Raw genomic sequence first — 20,589 nt, 5'->3', positions numbered from 1 at the left:
TGATGAGAAATGCCTTTTTGTGATGCCAAGATGTGGTAGTGCTGTGCTACTCAGTTCAGTAACTCATTTCAGCTACAAAATGGGTTGCATGCAGACTGGGCTATATAAAAATACGAAAGCTGTGCATTTCTGTTCCTTTTCCAGGGTCTTCTGCCTCAGCCTCCTACTTAAGAAGCAGAGGAAGTACACTAAGGACTCATTTATAAGGCCCGCTTTTGAGAACAGTTTCAGCCCATGACATTTTCAAACCCATCACCAAGCCTAGAATCATAAGAGTTGGAAGGGACCTTGAAAGTCATTTAGCCCAATCCTCTTTTCAGTTATGGATCTGCAGTTTTTAGGGAACTTCTAGGGAAATTTTTAATGTTTAATCTGTATTGTGTTTATAATATTTGATTTGGAGCCGCCCAGAATGGCTGGGGAAACCCAGCCAGGTGGGCGGGGTATAAATAAATTATTATTATTATTATTTATTGAGTGTGTGTTGCAGCTACTGTGTCCTTGACATATAGTTGTCCAGCCTCTCTTGTATGACTCTCTCCAGGTAGAGAGAGCCCATTACCTCTTGAGGCAGTCTGCAGTCTCTCCTAATGGGATCTGCTTCCCTTCAATTTCCACTCATTAGCTCTGCTCCTGCCCTCTGAAGCAGCAGAGAAGAAGCCTGCTTCATCTTCTGCATCACAGCCCTTCAGGTATTTGAAGGCCGCAATTATGTCTCCCATTAAATTTCTCCTCTCCAGGCTATATTTCATCGTACTAAGTAAGCAAGCTCAGGCCTTTTGAAGATGTAACATGCACAGAGACCAATGCTTGTCGCGCGCAGCTGAAAGTTAGGTTTTGGAATTAGGAGAAATCGTCATTGTTCACACTAGTGGATTTCTGCTTGCAGCAGATTTCTCATCTAGATCGCTTGGAAACATCCCACATTGTGTGCTGCTTTTGTAGAATCTTGGAATTGAAGGGACTTTGAGGGTCATCTGTAGTGTAATCCCCTGCAATGCAGGAATGTGCAGCTATTCCACAGGGGGATCGAAACTGCAGCCTTGGCATTATCAGCACCACACTCTAACCAACTGAACTCTCCAGGTCCTCATTTCTATTATAAAATAATGATGCCAGCACAAAATCCCTTCATCAGGTAATATTGCCATGAACAAAAGGTTCAGGATTAGGGGCATATATTTTTCTTCAGATATGTTCATAACTGGCTTCCCTCCTTCCTAGAGGGAAAGGAGCAGGTGCTAAACAGGTGATTTACATAGAAACAAAAAGATGGCACAGATTTACATGAAACTTTGGCTATGTTTTGATGAGAATTAGAGATGATTACTATAACTTAAATAGCAATGCCATACACTTTACCATAGTGAGGAAGGTTGCAGAAAGTTGATCTGCCTGTATAGCTCAGTCAGCAGAGCATGAGATTCTTAATCTCAGGGTTGTGGGTTTGAGCCCCATGTTAGGCAAAAGATTCTTGCATTGTAGGGGGTTGGACTAGATGACCCTCGTGGTCCCTTCCAACTCTACAATTCTATGCTATCCAGGTGCTAACTTCTGGTGAGAATCTCAAGGCTTAGCTGCTTCGGGTTTTTAAAAACATTTTAACCTGGCTTGAACCAGGCAGCGCTTCTTCAGAGAGAGGTGTGCCCTCTGTAAAACAGGACACCTTGTCACCCTGGACTAAAAGTTAATTAAGGATCTGTTGAAATGAAGTACAATGTTAGTATGAATTTAGCTTAGGGGAAAGGAGGATTTCAGCAGCTGATCAATACAGATGGCTACTGAAGAAATTGCTAATCTTAAAATGTGCTTTGGGTTATGGATGAGGAATACTTTACAAGAGGAATAACATTTGGCATTATGAGATTATCAGATTATCAGTCAACGTAGGACATAGAGTGACAATATCGAACGAGACTCCAAAGCCTTGCCATGTAGGTTAATGTCTTGTTTGTGCAATTTTTTAATGGGTTTCAGGTAACCTATTAAGTAATTCATTGGTCAAACTGCTTTTAATAACTACCTTATACAGCATGTAGAAATGGAGAGCAAAGTCCACCTAAGTCTCAGCCGGGTTTGTGAAATCCTTTCCCAATTCCAGGAAGCTTATTTGTATGTCATAATATTTCTCCTTGGTTTAAAATAGCTTATCTTCTGCCTTGCCCCAAAACAAAATGCGCACTCCTTGATTGCATCAGTTCCTTTCTTTTTTAAAAAATAAATAAATGTGTGTGTATGGGGAGGGAAACCCAGACACAATTCTTAAGTGTTTTCCTAATTGACTCCTAGAAATATAGTAGTGAGCGGCAGGTATAATTTATAAGTGCATGGCTAATGCTGATACTTGACTGCTCTTTGAAAGCACCGAGATGCAAGAACAAAGCTTTTCTTTACACATAAATGGACCGCAGTCATAGTTCCTCCTTTTAAAATTCCCTTGTGTTGAAAAAGAAACAAGTTCATTATAGCAATTTAACTATAGGTTTATAGTACAGTATGTTATAGAGTTAAAATGCAAGTATGGGGAAGGAGGTTGTTCCTTCGTTTCTCCAACTCTGAGAGCACTTCCCTCTTTTTCCCTGGCATCTTAACTTGGCTAGGTCCTTTAACCACTGGAGCTGTCCCATGGTTGATGTGGTGCAGTGGTTAGAGCATGTGCCTTGGACCGGGCATGCTCTTTGGGCTGTTTGCAGGGGGAATTACCTTCCCCCCCACCCAAAAGAAGTACTTCTGCAAACCTTGAGGTTCCACCAAGCATGTTGGGACTTCCCTCTTCTTTCTCAGTGTTCCCTTGTTTTCTGTACAAGCAATTCTCAACTTACGCTAGGGTTATACTCCGGGGATAGAGCATAAATCACGTACAGTCAAAGCACGTTGGGTTCAGTGGTGGGTGGGATTGCCAAAGTATTTCACCCCCGGACACCCGCCTTCTTTCTGCCTCCTTTTTAATTTTCTTTTTGCCAAGTGCATAAAGCTGAACACGCAAAAGTTAAATGTGCACAAGTTGTGAGTTACCTGTCCAAGCCTGGCAGCGGTGCTTGCCAGCTGCATTTGCTATTAGAATAATGGAAGATGAATATATCCAGATTAAGAGCACAGGCTGGAAAATTTGTGTTTTAACCTGAAAATATTTCTCTTCCATTAAGATAAATGAGATTTGTAAGACAGTAGGGTTCTTCGTGGTTTTATTGCATCATCATCTTGAGGAAATGTGTGTGCTGGGTCCCCATTTGAGGATGTGCTATTTTCCTTGTGATTGGTGATACAGTGGTACCTCGGGTTACAGACGTTTCAGGTTACAGACACTTCAGGTTACAGACTCTGCTAACCCAGAAATAGTACCTCGGGTTAAGAACTTTGCTTCAGGATGAGAACAGAAACCGTGCGGCGGCGGCACAGCGGCAGTGGGAGGCCCCATTAGCTAAAGTGGTGTCTCAGGTTAAGAACAGTTTCAGGTTAAGAACGGACCTCCAGAACGAGTTAAGTTCTTAACCCCAGGTACCACTGTGCATGGACTCTCCACTAGCCATTCTAAGGGAGCATAAGAAGAGGAAGAGGAAGCCACCTTTTCTTCCTTCTCCTCTCCTAACTGGAATATCAAAACAACCTAAGACTGGCTCCCGTATTCGACTAACGTATAGTTTCTGTGAAACTAGCACTGGAGAACTTGTTTGGCAACTTTTGTAGGTGTGGCAAGTAAAGGGGATTAATGTTGTCACCTTCCCTTCCAGAAAAGAGACCAGCTTTGTCTCTTTAAATGTGTGTGTGTGTGTGTGTGTGTGTGTATGTGTGTGCATGGTCAGAAGAAACATCAGTGGATATTTGGTGAACGCAGTATGCAGCATCACCTTAATCCACAATTAAAGAGAAGTAATCCTCAACTGAGTTTCTAGTGAGACTAGTGAAGATGTGAGGCAGCTTCTTCACTGGAGGTGAAAACAGGTCTATAGATGTGAAGTAACATGTTAGCTTCATTGTTTTCTGGAACCCTATACTGTAAGCTGCCTTGGGTACGGTAAGATAGGAAGGAGGTCTGCATATTAAAAATGAAATAGTTGGATGTAAGTGACAATGAATACACACCATTTTTTTTTTACTCTGAATATACACTTGAGATTACTTAGGACTTGGATTCAGTGAGTTTCTGTGCCTAATAAGTTCATACATTCATACGAACCATGTGAATGTATTCATAGCATCTGTACATTATTGATGACACAAAAAACTTACTAAAATCCACAGGTTTGCAAAGATGTTTTGGGAAAATAGTGTCTAGAGATGGAATTATGGGCCCTTTGGATTACATCTTTGGTGTTTCCTCATAATATGGAATGGTTTACTTTGATATCCTTCGCTGCTTTCCTAGGGCAGATAATATGTACAGTATGTCTCTGTGATATTCATACTGGACATGAAGAGCTGTGACCTTCTGGTTTGTATTTCTATAAGCCATAGACTTCACTTCGGTGAGTCAACAAAGACAAGTCTGGTTCTGTCTCTGTGAACACAGGGAAGGAAGTCTGACACATCTCCCTTCACTAGCCTTTTCTGTGGCATGTTTTTGTGTTGTGAGCCTGCTTTGCCCATGTTTTCTTCCATTTTTAATACCAATTAGATTTGTTTACTAGGTAGAGATGGAGTTGTATCCTTTCACCTGTGCAACATCACTTATAGCTGTTGACTGGCTGTTTACAAAATCCTGCATCTTTCATACAACAGTATATGAAGCCCAACTCTGCTTTCTGAGTTTTTTCATATGGACCTTTGCTTCTTTGCCTTTTTAAAAAAAAAATAGTAAAGGTGTGTGATAATACAAAAGCCATGTTACTCGGGTGAAGGGAGATCTTTCCCATTGCCCTTCCCAAATAACAATCCATTTTGTGTTGTTGGTATTGAACCTATCACCTCTGTTCAGGAACACAATCATTACTGGAAACAGACTGAGGTGAGGCACAAGCTGAGAAGGTTAATTAAAAAAAACATTTTTCACCCTGGGTGACTCACAGGTACTCCACAGTTTTTCCCGAGTTTCAAAAGTCTGAAGATAAGGAGCTGGTTTTTATGCCAAAGACCCATCTATTTTCTGTTAGGAAAGTATGTATGATGCCTGTGTGCTGTGTGGAATCTGGCAAAGCCTATTCTAACATTCTGTCCTGAGACTCCTGACTATAAACGAAGGCTAGAACTGTACTTGGCGGTGGAGGAGAACAGAAGTATTTTACATGCCTGTGGCTGGTTGTGCCAGTGCTCTTGCAGCATAGTTTAAAATCCCATTTCAGTTAAGAGTTTGTGGTTTGCTGTGCTTTGGCTATATTGCTTCCAGAAGTTGGAAACGAAAGACAAAATAAAAAGTACCCAACTGAAATTTTCTTTTTTGGGGATATTCCTGGACCTCTCTTCAGTAAGACCGCAGAGCAGTTAACGAGCAATAACCATTTTCCTCTTCCTTTCATTTTAGAATGTAGAAGGGACCAGAATAAAGTGGTTCTTAGGATGGCATTGTCTTGCAACTCCTCCTCACCTAAACATTTCCAGTATAAACCTGAAAACAGTGTCCCACTTCTCAGATAGAGATCCTCCTATTTGGATGAAGATCCAAATTTACTGTTAGAAACTGAACTTTGAATTATTGCAGTCACAGATTTGGAAAGCTACCTATTGAATGCACAGGCTTCCTGTAAGAAGATAACTGCAGAGCTGAAAATGTGCACAGTATCTTTTAATTTATTGCGTTTTAGGCTACCTACATACATTTAAAGCATGCTGACACCCAAGGATCTTGGGAACTGTAGTGTACACCTAGCAGAGGCATAATTCCCAGCATTCTTAACACACTACAGTTTCTAAGATTATTATTATTTTTTAAGGGAGAACATGCTTTGTATGTTATTGTGCATACATAGCTTTATGTAATAACAAACCTGTTGCCCACCCATCAAGTGAAAATTGTTAACAGCAGAATACAGGACTACAGATCTTTAACATGTTATCCTGCTGGTACATAGAAAAAATGAGTGTTGCAAGCAATGACTCTTATTCAAAGAGGATAAAAAAAAAATCTCAAGAGGGTATAATTACAGCTAATACAGATTTCAGGGGAGGAGTGTGCTTTCTTAAATCGCATTAATTCCCCCCCCCCCGTACTACCCACAATTTCTTGCTTCATGCCTTAGCCCTGTCTCTTGTACAATGCTTCCTCTGAATTACATTCCCCCCCCTTTTCCCATCTTCCTGCTTTGACTGCAAGATTAAAAACAAAAGGAACACTCCTGTTTACTCACCCCTGAATGTTGGCAACAGTGCTATGAAAACTGTCAACTGGCTGAAAGAAAGCATTTGGTGGAGCTGGGCAAGTCATAGGGATTTGCCAAAAAATTTCCAAAGCGCACCAAGATGGATAGGGATTTTGCAGCACTAAATCTGCGGCAGGGTGTGTCCTTGCCAATAGTGTGTATCAGATTTGGGGGATAAAAACATGTCCTGTCCTGAACAGCGTTTATAGACTTGCAAAACAATACTTTTAATTCATTGCCCTCCTCCTTGCCATTATTCTGCCCTTTCCTAGCCTGTCAACTGCCAGGGACCAGTGGAGGGATGAAAGAGAAGAGATTTGCATACTTGTTACCTGGCTTTCAGTGCTCAGTGTTGGATGGGCCACAGTCAATAGCAGATGAGAAGGGCACTTTTGGGGTGGGGTTGATTGAAGAGGAGACTACTAGCAACTTTTTAAGTTCCTATCACACAAGAAGGTGAGGTTTAGTTTATTTACTTGTTCGTGGCATTATGGATTTCCAAACTGGCAAACAAAGGCATCCTATGATGACAGGTGTAATAATGTGGCTGAAAATTCTGAATGCTTATTTTGGCCTCCTTGTGAGGCCGCAGCTTGGGTGATGAATGGAAGCCTGTTTTTGCCCCTGAGTTGATGTTTTGAGGCTGCAATCCTAATCAAGTTTATGAGGGAGTAAATGTCATACTTGGTGGTATTTTATTCCAAGCAGAACATGCATCCTGTGACCCAGGATATACAGCCTGTGCTAAAAGATCGCTTATATAGTTCTTAGCACACAAAGTCTCTGAGTTCAGCGGCCGCGGCAGATTTCAGTTGGCTTCCTGCGAGCTTCAGAATGCTGCATTTGCATGCAATGGCAATGTTAGGGGCTGGCTGGAGTGAGTGATGGCTGGACACTTATACTGGGAGAAAGGGGACTGGAGTCTAACTTGGAAGGAAGGGATCAGTGACCTGTAGCCTGAAGAAGAGGTGATAAGTCAGGCTGGTGTAGAGTCAAAGGCTTCCACACATCTACCTTCTGCTCCCAACTCTCCTGCTCCACTGTCTCCTAGGACCAGTTGAGGATTGAAGAGGGAGCAGCAGAAATAGGTTACACACAGGCATGGTTTTCACCTGCTTGTGTGCAGCTCAGGTCTCTGTTGCCGCCACTGCCTCATTGGATAGGAGTAGCTGAAAGGTGTTGGGTCGGTGGACATGGCTTTTTCTAAGTTGTAAGTGTACTTTTAACAGTCAACAGTTACTTCCTCACTCTGGACATTCCTTGCCTGGCAGCGCCATGGCAGGCAAGCTTAATGAATCATAATGTGCACAAGCTTCATGCTACTGATCTGATTCTCTCCTGGATATACCAGGTGCATGGAACTTGTAGCACTGCAGATGCTCTTGAACTCCAGTTCCCATCAATCCCAGCCAGCATGGTCAGCAAGCCGAGTTGTAGCCCAGCAGCAGGAAGTCCTCAGGTTCCCTACCCCTGGGATAAACCAATCAGGAAAGGGCTAGCTTAGCAACCCCCCGGGATCAAAGTTCATTTCACCCTAGCAAAGCGCAGATCAATAAACCAATAACAAATCATGATTTAAGGCTGCCTAGTGATTCTGGTTTGTTAGGACAAAAGAAACCAGCACACAGACCTAGTGGTGGGAGGAAAAAATCCTTAAATAAGAGACACGGGGGAATGATTAATGGACTTCAATGTCTGTACACTAATGCGCAAAGCATGGGAAATAAACAAGATGAGCTTGAGCTCTTGGTACAGCAAACTAAATATGACATAATAGGCATCACTGAAACCTGGTGGGATAAGTCCCACGATTGGAATGTAATAATGGGGGGATACAATCTATTTCAGAGAAACAGACCAGACAAGAAAGGAGGAGGAGTGGCGTTATATGTCAGGGATGTGTATACCTGTGAAGAGATCCAAGATTTAGAACCTCAAAGCCAAAGTGAGAGCATTTGGGTCAAAATTAAGGGAGAGAAGAATAACAGTGACCTCATTGTGGGAGTTTACTATAGATCCCCAAGCCAAACGGAGGACATAGATGATGCCTTCCTGGAACAGATGGCCAAGCATGCAAAAGGAAGGGAGATAGTAGTAATGGGGGACTTCAATTACCCGGATATTTGTTGGATGTCAAACTCAGCCAAGAGCATAAGGTCAAACAGATTCCTCACTGGCCTTGCAGACAACTTCATTGTCCAGAAAGTGGGAGAAGCAACAAGAGGAACAGCCATTTTAGATCTGGTCCTAACCAATGTTGATGACCTGGTTAGTCGGGTAGAAGTGGAAGGATCATTAGGCGCGAGTGATCATGCTCTTCTGAAGTTTACTATACAGCGGAAAGGAGCAGCCAAGCATACTAGGACTCAATTTCTTGACTTTAAGAAAGCTGACTTCATAAAACTTAGGGAAGTGCTGGGTGAGATCCCATGGACAGTAATACTAAAAAGAAAGGGAGATCATGATGGCTGGGAGTTTGTTAAGAGGGAGATACTAAAAGCACAACGTCAGGCAATACCAATGAGACAGAAACATGGAAGGTGCCTAAAGAAGCCAGGGTGGCTATCTAAAGAACTTTTAACTGAGTTAAGATTTAAAAAGGATGTGTACAAAAAATGGAAAAGGGGGGAAACCACCAAAGAGGAATTCAAACAAATAGCCAGCACGTGTAGACACAAAGTCAGAAAAGCTAAAGCACAGAATGAACTCAGGCTTGCTAGAGAGGTTAAAAGCAACAAAAAAGGCTTTTATGGGTATGTTTGTAGCAAAAGGAAGAACAAAGAAACAGTGGGGTCACTCAGAGGAGAAGATGGTGAAATGCAAACGGGACACAGAAAGGGCTGAACTCCTCAATGCCTTCTTTGCCTCAGTCTTCTCCGATAAAGAAAACAATGCCCGACCTGAAGAATTTGGAGCAAATGATTCAGCAAAGGAAACACAGCCCAGAATAACTAAGGAGATAGTACAAGAATACTTGGCTAGTTTAGATGTATTCAAGTCTCCAGGGCCAGATGAACTGCATCCAAGAGTATTAAAAGAACTGGCAGATGTGATCTCAGAACCACTGGCAGTCATCTTTGAGAATTCCTGGAGAACGGGCGAAGTCCCGGCAGACTGGAGGAGGGCAAATGTTGTCCCTATTTTCAAAAAGGGGAAAAGAGAGGACCCAAATAATTACCGCCCAGTCAGTCTGACATCAATACCAGGGAAGATTCTGGAGCAGATCATTAAGCAAACAGTCTGTGAGCACCTAGAAAGGAATGCTGTGATCACCAATAGTCAGCATGGATTTCTGAAAAATAAGTCATGTCAGACTAACCTGATCTCGTTTTTTGACAGAATTACAAGCCTGGTAGATGAAGGGAACGCAGTGGATGTAGCCTACCTTGATTTCAGCAAGGCATTTGACAAGGTGCCTCATGATATTCTTGTAAAGAAGCTGGTAAAATGTGGTCTTGACTATGCTACCACTCAGTGGATTTGTAACTGGCTGACTGACCGAACCCAAAGGGTGCTCATCAATGGTTCCTCTTCATCCTGGAGAAGAGTGACTAGTGGGGTGCCACAGGGTTCTGTCTTGGGCCCGGTCTTATTCAACATCTTTATCAACGACTTGGATGATGGACTCAAGGGCATCCTGATCAAATTTGCAGATGACACCAAATTGGGAGGGGTGGCTAACACCCCAGAGGACAGGATCACACTTCAAAACGACCTTGACAGATTAGAGAACTGGGCCAAAACAAACAAGATGAATTTTAACAGGGAGAAATGTAAAGTATTGCACTTGGGCAAAAAAAATGAGAGGCACAAATACAAGATGGGTGACACCTGGCTTGAGAGCAGTACATGTGAAAAGGATCTAGGAGTCTTGGTTGACCACAAACTTGACATGAGCCAACAGTGTGACGCGGCAGCTAAAAAAGCCAATGCAATTCTGGGCTGCATCAATAGGAGTATAGCATCTAGATCAAGGGAAGTAATAGTGCCACTGTATTCTGCTGGTCAGACCTCACCTGGAGTACTGTGTCCAGTTCTGGGCACCACAGTTCAAGAAGGACATTGACAAACTGGAACGTGCCCAGAAGAGGGCAACCAAAATGGTCAAAGGCCTGGAAACGATGCCTTATGAGGAACGGCTAAGGGAGCTGGGCATGTTTAGCCTGGAGAAGAGGAGGTTAAGGGGTGATATGATAGCCATGTTCAAATATATAAAAGGATGTCACATAGAGGAGGGAGAAAGGTTGTTTTCTGCTGCTCCAGAGAAGCGGACACGGAGCAATGGATCCAAACTACAAGAAAGAAGATTCCACCTAAACATTAGGAAGAACTTCCTGACAGTAAGAGCTGTTCGACAGTGGAATTTGCTGCCAAAGTGTGGTGGAGTCTCCTTCTTTGGAGGTCTTTAAGCAGAGGCTTGACAACCATATGTCAGGAGTGCTTTGATGGTGTTTCCTGCTTGGCAGGGGGTTGGACTCGATGGCCCTTGTGGTCTCTTCCAACTCTATGATTCTATGATTCTATGAAACCATGATTCCAGGTTTGGGTGTAATTCTAAGCTACTCCCCTTCCTGGTATGTTTCCCTGTTGCTGGGGGAGAGCAGAGCAGGAGTGATCTGACTGAAACCTTGGCTCCCCATTATGGGTGGTGGCAGCCTGCTCAGCCAATTATCAGTATGTCTGCGCTGGGATGTCCCAATGCACAATCAAAATGCCTGTAAAATCTGCACATGGTCCTGGTAATGTTTTCGGTAAGGAGTCTGGTTTCCTAGCTTTGTTGTTGAAACACTGGCACTACTTTAATGATGTTGCTGATTATTTCTAGATAGACACGACAGAGAAAGTAGTCCCCATTAGCTTGCTGCTCAGATTAGCATGGAAGGATGTCTCCTTATAAGTGATTAAGACTATTTAGCCTGCAGTCCTGTATCACTTATGTGGGACTAAACCCCATTGAACTCATGGGACTGAAGTCTTAGCAGGTTTGTATAGGACTGCACTGTTAATGTGGCCTGCTAAGAATTTGGCTAGAGTATTTTCCAGCAAGTAATCTATTTGGCAGGAGGCAACCTGGGCAAGGTTGGCTAAATATTTTTGCCTTTTAAAAAAGTTCGCTCACGTTCACCTCTGTGTCCTCCTTTCTCTCCCTGGTGTTGCCCGAAAGAAATGAGCTTGCAAGGAAAGGAGATAAAAAATTATGAAAGCTGATCTTGCCTGCTCGCTTCATTCTGATAGACGAGGTGGAAGAGAGAGTCACACAGCAGCAAAGGAAGGTAGACCGGGCGAGAAGGTACTTTCTCAGTGTTTCTCTTCAATTGTGTGCAAGGAAGAGGAAGTGACATTTCAGTAGATGATACTATTGTGAATAAATGGCCGTGAAGATTATGTCTTATGTCTGAAAATTAATTGGAAAGTGTATGGGGCAGAGGAGGCAATTCTTCCTCTCTGAGAAGGAAATGACTTGCAAGTGGCCATTTTACAAGGGGTGGGGGAACCTCCTCCCCACTTCTTCCTCAGAGTGCATCCCTGAGACAATCGAATTGCTGACGTGTGCATTGTACCAGTATGGAGGCAGTGGTGTTCTGAGTCAATGTGTAGATTCGGAACATCTTACCATAGACTTTCAACCTTTAAATATGCCCAATTCGTAGGCAGCTATGTCAGTCCATTGGGGAATAGTTCAAAATCAACAGTAGGGCAATGCCTTTATTAGGCCCTACTACGAGTCTCAGAGCAGCGAGAAGGCTTTTGAGCTGTGGAAGCCACATCTTCAATATGGATATTAAGCAATCAATAATGTGAGGAGGACAAAAAAACCTGGTAAAGATGGGGGGGGGGACACCAAAGTCTTCTGTTTGTCTTAAGACAGAATGCTGGGAATATTATCCAGGTTTAATGGGATTAGAACAGACATAGACAAACTCCGGCCCTCCAGATGTTTGGGACTACAATTCCCATCATCCCTGACCACTGGTCCTGTTAGCTAGGGATGATGGGAATTGTAGTCCCAAACATCTGGAGGGCCGGAGTTTGCCTATGCCTGGATTAGAACATGCTATTTGACATTTTGACTTGCATAAATAAACATATCTGGGTGAAAATGTCCATGTTGCAAACAGAGTTTAAAACACTATTTAAGTGGAGCTGTTTTTACTATGGAAATATTCTTGCTGGAACACAATGTGATTGAGCAACCCTAACCATAATACAGGGTGCATGAACTTTCTTTAGTCTCTGTAAGTCATGTTCAGGATTGATGTCTTAATAGCTGCACTGTTTTCATCGCAACTGTTGATAGCAGGCAAGCAGGTATGGTTCAGGTTTTTTTTAAAAAAAATTCCTGGGTAACAAACATATAAATATTCTAATAAACTGGAGTACTGTTTGTTTAGAGCAAATGAAATTTTATTATATTATTATGCTGCTTCTTGACCAGATGGTCGAAAAATTAGGCATGCTGCCAAATCAGCGAGTTGCTTTGTATATAAGTCCTGGTGGGCAACTAGTTTCAATTGGAGGCCTCCGATCCAATTTCCTACTGCGTAGCTGCAGCTATACTTCTGAGTAGGTTGGCTACAGGAGAACTTACAAGTCCATTTTCTTAGCCATTCTCTGGCACAGTTCAGATGCACTGCTAAGACAAACCATGGCCTAGCATGAGCATGTGGGCTCCTGGAAAGGCGATGGCAGCCCCTGTGCTTTTCTTCTGGGTCTGTGATGCCACGTTACATGAAGCTAATCCATGGTTTGGTTTAGCATGTTGTCCAAACCTGGGCTCATGGTTTGTCTCCTCCAAACAAACCATGAGCTGTGAACCAAGATCAAACCTTGGTTACAGCTTCTAGGAACCCACACACTCGTGCATTTGTGTGCCAGCTGTTGCTTGACTTTGTGTTACATGCGAACCGAGTTTCGGTTTATAGTTTTCCTGCTAATTTGAGTCTTTAAGTTGAGTAATGAGCTCATTCTGCAAGAGGTGGAAATGAGACCATGCCCAGTAACTGCTAGCGTGTGGATGGCATGGGCAACATGTGTAGAGATGAGCCTGCTGTTTCTGCTATGTGCCCCCCACCAAATGACGTGGAACCCAAATCAATCTGGGTTCTACATCTTGGGAAGGGCCTGTATACATAGATCAGGCTCTGCTTTGTAGACATGCTGCCTCAATAAATGGATGGGGTGTAGGATCAGTGAATACCAATCAACTCCCGGCTCCCGCAACTTGTTAATCGCTTAAGAATGACTGGACAGGGCTTTGCACTTCCAGCTCACAGAAAGGGTTGAGATTAAGGCCTTTAAAGAAACTTCATTACAAATTCTCTCCATAGCTGTCAACTTTCAGATTTGAAAATAAGGGATCAGCAGCCTCACCTGTCCCAGGGACAGTCTATGGGATATCTAACAATCCGGGATAGCAGCGGGAAGCAGCGGGAAATGGCGCTGGAATAAGGGAATTTCCCGCAAAAAAAGGAAGGTTGACAGCTATGATTCTCTCTGTGCTAGGTTATGGGGTATGGAAACTGTGGACTCCGTCTCCCATCAGTGCTAGAAACTCAGATATATAAGCTAGACACCAAATGGCTCCTTAAACCAGGGTTACAGTCGCCAAAATGGAATGCCTAGTTTGCCATTTTGGGGCCAGAAAGTCGTATATTTCAATATGGCTTTTTGGTTCCTGAAATTCATTCTGATTGTGCGGATAAAATATCACAGAGAGAATTCCACAGGATGCATTGCTGGTGTGTGAAAACAGTCAAGATCCAAGGATCCCCAGGCATGCATCTCCAGATGGTGGAGGCCTCAGGCTTGGCATCTTCACTTGTTCGCGAGTGGTCAATAGCTAGGTGCAAAATGCACCTAGCCCCTGGCGAATTTCTAATGCTGCTTCCCATCTGCCACAGGCAGTGTGGCCAGTGGCGAGGGGGGTGATGGAAATTGTAGTCCAACCCCATGTGAAGTTGATAGGAGCTGCAATATGAACTCCAGTAGCTGAAACTAAAGTAGCAGAGCCCAAACTGCAGTGGTAGAACCTCTTCTGCCTCCCTTCTGTCAAGTTGCGTTGATTCAGTTTATATGCATGCTTCCTTCAGGCAGTAGTCAGCTGCTACATTATCCTCCCAAGGATACAGTGAGTGAGCTGTACTGAAAGAGAAGGTCATAGCTAGGTAACTTTGACTGCACTGGTCTTCAGTTTTTGCCTGGGATATTCCAGATAGGTTTTTCATTACAAATCTGTACTTTGTTGCTGAGTACTTGAGTGTTGCAGATGGTTTCTGGCCATGGAGTCACTGAGGTGCCAGTCATGCTTTCTTACACTTTAATGGTTCAGAAGAGAATAAAAATTATAAAGACTCTGCAGCAGAACTGTGAACAAGTAATTACCTCCGTTTCCAAACCCAGTGGTTAGGAGCCAATCAAACCAGATCAAAGATCCCTGAATAATGCTTGTCTGGTGAATATTAAGGAGATTATCTCCACAGCCACCAAAAGATAAATAAATTTGCAAGAGTAAATTGGCAGTGGTAATCTACTATATTCTTTCTTTCTCAAATCAGAAGCCGCTTTCCCCCGAATTCCCTTTGCAGTGTTTCTCTTGAGGAGTAGTTCAGCTTAACTCCTTGTTAGCACAGTTTTGTGTCAGTAAATTGCACTATAATGAATACCTATTCAGTCTGCTGTAGGGATGAGTAATGTTGTGGCTTGTTAGACAAGCATAAATCTGTGGAATCTCTGTGCTGTGTTACTGACAGCTTTCTTTTCTCCTTATTAGGCATGGGAAGGAGAACTAAAACTGATCAAGAGATAATATCCTCATAAAAGACAGATAAATGTATTTGCAAATTGATGCCAAGAGTGTTCCATGCTTACGAATGCCAGAATTTATAGCATTAACCACATGCCGTTCCTTTTTCAAAAGGGACTGCATTACACGTTGAGTGTATTGGCAAGTAGAAAAATGAGATAATGCGGCCCTGTAATTAGTTCCCCAGCCGAGAACAGCAAAGCTCCTCTGAGTAGCCAGCTCCATTATTCCGTGTGCCATGGTGGGGAGGACTGAGCCAGACAAAAACTTTGGGAGCTGGTAAAAAGCTTTCGGCTTACCTGTGTGGCTGACATTCAAGAGAAACACAAAAGAATGCACTGGAAGAACTAAGCATGTACTCAGCAAGGGCTCTCAAGTTTGGCTGCTGCATCATTCATGCACTATGATTTTATCCTAGAGGAATGCATTCTAAAACTCTACCTTCTCCGTGAACCCTTTGGGGGAAACCCCTGGAGCAGCAACAGCTAACCTGTGGCTCTCCAGATGTTGTTTGTCAGGGACAGGCTGGATGAGGAGGAGTGATGGAGCTGCCAGCCCAAGAGCCCCCCAGGGAGGACTCCAAAGACGACACCCTAGAGCCCGGAGCCTGGTGGTAGGACATCAAGGAGCAGTCGGCAGAAGGGATGAGCTGGGAGCTGATAGAAGCAGGAGACTTGAGTGATCAAGGGGGAGTCAGGAGAAGGAGGGTCCTCTAGGACATGATAAGAAGCTGAGAGTCACTCTGTATATGCGGACAGTCTCACTCCTGCTGTCTCTCCTCCCGCTCTGACCCCCAGCTCCAGGAGGGTCCTGCACGTTGTTGAGCAATGCGTCCAGGACCAGACGAGGAGCCCACTTGCTCAATACAGTCTGCTTGGGAGGGATCCAGAGTGAGAGGCTAGAAGGAAAGGGAATGCCCGGAGCTTAGTTTCAGTAACGCCTTTGTTGAGTTAAGACAAACCAAGGACACTGCAGTCTTGTTTTTTTCCTGCTAATAAAAAGCTACAGTGGTACCTTGGGCTAAGAACTTAATTCGTTCCGGAGGTCTGTTCTTAACCTGAAACTGTTCTTAACCTGAAGCACCACTTTAGCTAATGGGGCCTCCTGCTGCTGCCATGCCGCCGGAGCCCAATTTCTGTTCTTATCCTGAAGCAAAGTTCTTAACCCGAGGTACTATTTCTGGGTTAGCAGAGTCTGTAACCTGAAGCGTCTGTAACCCGAGGTACCACTGTAATTGCATCCTGAGTCTTCTGTGTGTATGCCTGCCTGGTGGATGACCTGGCTCATGGACAGCTCCTTGAAATTGTTGAACTCCCATTTCCAATCAACCTTAGCTTCCATTGAGTCAGGGTTGAATGGAGTTGGAGTCCAGGAACATCTGGAGAGCAACAAGTTCCCTACTCCTTCCATCATCATCATCATCGTCATCATCATCATCATATTTATACCCCGCCCATCCGACTGGGTTGCTCCAGTCCTTCCGGGTGGCTTCCAACGCATACAAAAACATAATAAAACGTCAAACATTAAAAACTTCCAAATGCAGGGCTGCCTTCTGTATGCTACTAAGGTTGCAGTCCTATACACCAGTAGTAGCTAATCTGTTTCATCCTAAGGACAGTATTGACAGTCATCCATCTCTCCAAGACCACATAGCAGCATTATAGGCAATCTATGGACACTGCAGTCACACATCGTTCTCCCCGTCTTTCACACACACCTTGCGCCCACAAAACCATCATTTCCAGCCCCCACCCCAGCAGTTTGAATCCCCACAATGGGGTGAGCTCCCATTGCTCTTTCCCAGCTCCTGCCAACCTAGCAGTTTGAAAGCACGTCAAAGTGCAAGTAGATAAGTAGGTACCGCTCCGGCGGGAAGGTAAACGGCGTTTCTGTGCGTTGCTGTGGTTCGCCAGAAGCGGCTTAGTCATGCTGGCCACATGACCCGGAAGCTGTACGCCGGCTCCCTCGGCCAATAAAGCGAGATGAGCGCCGCAACCCCAGAGTCGTCTGCGACTGGACCTAACGGTCAGGGGTCCCTTTATCTTTTAGGGATAGAATTACTCTTCACTACAGGACCTGTCAAAGTAAAATGCAGAGTTTCCACCCATCCCCACTCCATCGTTGAGCTGGGGGCAAATGCTGCCTTTTGCTCCACAAGAGCAGTTGGAATGTTTCGTCTCTAATCTTTGCGCTGCGGTGCTTTGCGCTGAGATGGAGATAAAAGATCCCCCTGTGACGGGCAGATAAAGCACTCTTGTCTGCCCTTTAGAGATTTATCTCCCAGCCAAATGGAAATATAAAGCTGTGGGGACTGGGAGGCCACTTTCTGTGGCTTGGTGGCCATGTTGTCACTCATGGCTTGGCCACCCATGCTATGCATGCTTGCTTACTCACTCAGGCGCTATGGGAAACTATGGTTAATGAAAACTTCCTGGGTTACCCAGCACACTGAGGAGAGATGGGGCCTGAAGGCACAATGGCTTATGCACATCTTGGCTTATTGTGCTGAAATATGGTTGGCTGAATGCAGCCTGTGGCAGACGCAAGGTCCAAAATACTGACTTCACAGGTCACTCTTGGATGTGCAAACTATCTGCAGCCTTCTAGCTTTGAATGCAACTGCAGGGGGTATGCTTGCCCTCTTCTGCATTATTTATTTATTTCGTACACCTAGCAAAATCTGAAAGTTTTCTCTTGCTACAAGGGGCAAAGAATATGCCCACGGAAATTTGTGAAACAAAGATCCAGTAGCTGCTCTGGTTTCTGTTTTCTTTTAAATGAAAAACAGCTTTTTAGTGAGAGTCATTTTGAGCAAAGAATTGGCTAGGGGTGGTAGTGCTTGCCTTACCCCCTCCCTTTGCCTGCTTCTGTTTTACCCATCCAGATCACTCCCAGATTGTCGTCCCGCACTCCCCAATGCGCTAGTTGCCACTCCCCTCATGGGCGTAGCCAGGGGAGGCAGGGAGGGTCAGCTGCCTCCCCACCCCAATCAATAAAATTCAATAAAAAACATAGCAAACTGAGGTTCCCCCCCCCAAAAAAAAAGAATCCTGGCTACTCCCATGTCTCCACTCCTCAGCATTGTCCCTCCCAAAGCTTGCTTTTCATTTAAAAATCAAGGAAACATGTGCTGGAGTGCAATGTGTTTGCCTATCAATAAATGGCAGCTAATTCATTTGTAAGTCGGTCTGCCATATTGTCTCTGTCTGGATTCCAGAATCCAATTAGTACTGGAAAGTGATGATACCTGAGCTTTTATGCCTTTCAGATTAACAAGGGAGGACAGCAGGCTATAAAATATTTAAGAGCCCTAGCAAAAGGACATAACAGCCATGCACTAAATAAAAGAAAGGGCTGATCACTTTGTTCAAGTGTGGTAAAGGCTGCAAAGTGTTTTCAAATTGACACTCTTCAAGTCTGAAAGGCAGCATTTGTGTGTTTTGAAGAAGCATGCTTGCTCAAAGAAGAGTGATGTATGAACGCTATCAGCCCAATGGGGAAGCTCACTTTGTTTAGGGTGTGAATCGGAAACGGACAAGCTATGTTTCGAAAATCCAAGCAAGTTATTTTTATGAATGTGGAATGTATTGGAGGTTAATGGGGGCAGATGGTTGCACTTGCAACGCACAAGCCGTTCTTCCTCAGTCTAAGCTGTATAAAAGCACTTTCTGGCAGTTGTGCTAACTTAGACGCACTGCAAGGATGAGTACAATCTGATAAGCTGGTAAGGAAACCCATTGCAGGATGCAAGCAGCACGGACTGCTCACATTTCGCCGTTAGGTATCTCAGGCAGAGAAACTGAAGATGAAATCGGCACAGGAGGAGATGGTAAGGCAGGATGGGTCCCAGTAGGCTAGCAGAGGCATGGAACCCAATAATGGGGAATCTCTGGTGCTCCGGGTGTTGCTGAATTACAACTCCCATCATCATTGACTGTTGGCTGTGCAGGCCAATAGAATTTGGATTCCAACAACATCAGGAGGGCCAGAGACTCTCTGAGTTAAAGCAAGATGAAAGATGAGGTTGCTGTGCGGAGTAGTAGACTGAGGCATCAAGAAGGAATGATTGGGCCCAACAAGAGAGGAGACTGTGGACCAAAGGAGCAGAATGGCAGCAACAAAAGAGGCATGCATTTGTAACTGGAAGGGATGACGGATGCAGCTAATGCTCTTGTTCCTGGGGAGAGAACCCAACACAGCCAAAGAGAACTTTCTGCTTAAGGAAGTAAGGCAGAAAGTAGCACAGAGACTCAGGGTGGATGGGGAATTTCTGAGCCTGTGGGGCAAGAAAGGCATACGAGGATGATCATTGTACCTATGTTGTTGTTTAATCGTTTAGTGGTGTCCGACTCTTCGTCACCCCATGGACCAGAGCACTCCAGGCACTTCTGTCTTCCACTGCCTCCCGCAACTTGGTCAAACTCATGCTGGTAGCTTCAAGAATACTGTCCAACCATCTTGTCCTCTGTCGTCCCCTTCTCCTTGTGCCCTCCATCTTTCCCAACATCAGGGTCTTTTCCAGGGAGTCTTCTCTTCTCATGAGGTGGCCAAAGTATTGGAGCCTCAGCTTCAGGATCTGTCCTTCCAGTGAGCACTCAGGGCTGATTTCCTTAAGAATGGATAGGTTTGATCATCTTGCAGTCCATGGGACTCTCAAGAGTCTCCTCCAGCACCATAATTCAAAAGCATATTGTACCTTTAGCTATGGCTGTTTCAAAAAAGAGCTTGCAAACGGTTGCCAAGACTCAGCAGTGATAGAAACGTGGAATCTTATGGTGCAGAACTATTCCCTGTGAGTCCTGGGGGAGGGGGACGGACAGTCATTTCTAGGACTCAAAAGACCTTGCATCCAGATGAACCCCACACACTGATTGATAAGCTGCTATTATTATGAGCTGAGCAGCATGGTGATCAAGCCGTTATGATTACCTGAAGCCATGTATGAGTTAGTGCCGTGCTGAAAATTTCTCTGACAGTTTCTTTTCTTTGTAACCATTCTGCATCAATCGCCAAGAAAATAAATTGCCTTCAAAAATTATCAGAGGGGAGAGATTTATTTTTTTTAATGAAGTTCTCATAAGTGGGTGTGTGGGATTTTGGTTGCACCTACCTTCCTGGTGTGATGTCCTCAGGGCTTTTGTGTGTCCTTTCATTCTGCAAGCCATCTCAGTAGCCTGCAGCCTTCCCCAGTCCACCCACTTTCCCCTTTGGCCCCACCCACCACGAGACTTTGTTTGGAAGGGAATGTGGAAACCTTGGGCTAAGAGAGATTATGCAGCCCTGGTTTACTGGGAAGAAACGCACATCCTAGTACACAGGGGGTTAAAAAATAAAAATAAAAATTTGACTGTTCTGTTTTTCCTCTGTTGCTTGGAATGACCAGGGTAAGAGCAGATGCTAGCAGAACACACCAGTTGTAGCCAAATTGTACTTGAATGTCTATTTTTAGTTTCCTACCTGCTTAGGGATGTGTGGTGCATTTTGGGAAAG

General features: G+C 44.2%; 1 protein-coding gene across 8 annotated transcripts in view; it reads left to right on the top strand.

Moving 5' to 3' along the window:
• Positions 1 to 20,589, top strand: part of OSBPL3 (oxysterol binding protein like 3) — a 104,728-nt gene that overhangs the window by 19,131 nt on the left and 65,008 nt on the right. The window contains exon 1 of one of the 8 annotated variants that reach the window (XM_080974653.1): positions 668 to 692. The exons of 6 other annotated variants lie outside the window; for them this stretch is intronic. The gene's annotated coding sequence lies outside the window, so the exon portion shown is untranslated. Of the gene's footprint in view, positions 1 to 667; positions 693 to 3,780; positions 3,933 to 20,589 lie in introns of those variants that run through there. One more of the 8 variants, XM_080974652.1, reaches the window with a different exon arrangement.

The sequence above is a fragment of the Podarcis pityusensis genome (assembly GCF_964106645.2).
Source record: "Podarcis pityusensis genome assembly, chromosome: 12".
Taxonomy (NCBI): Eukaryota; Metazoa; Chordata; class Lepidosauria; order Squamata; family Lacertidae; genus Podarcis; species Podarcis pityusensis.
Note: the sequence above shows the minus strand (reverse complement) of the source record. Positions and strands in the feature narration are given on the sequence as shown.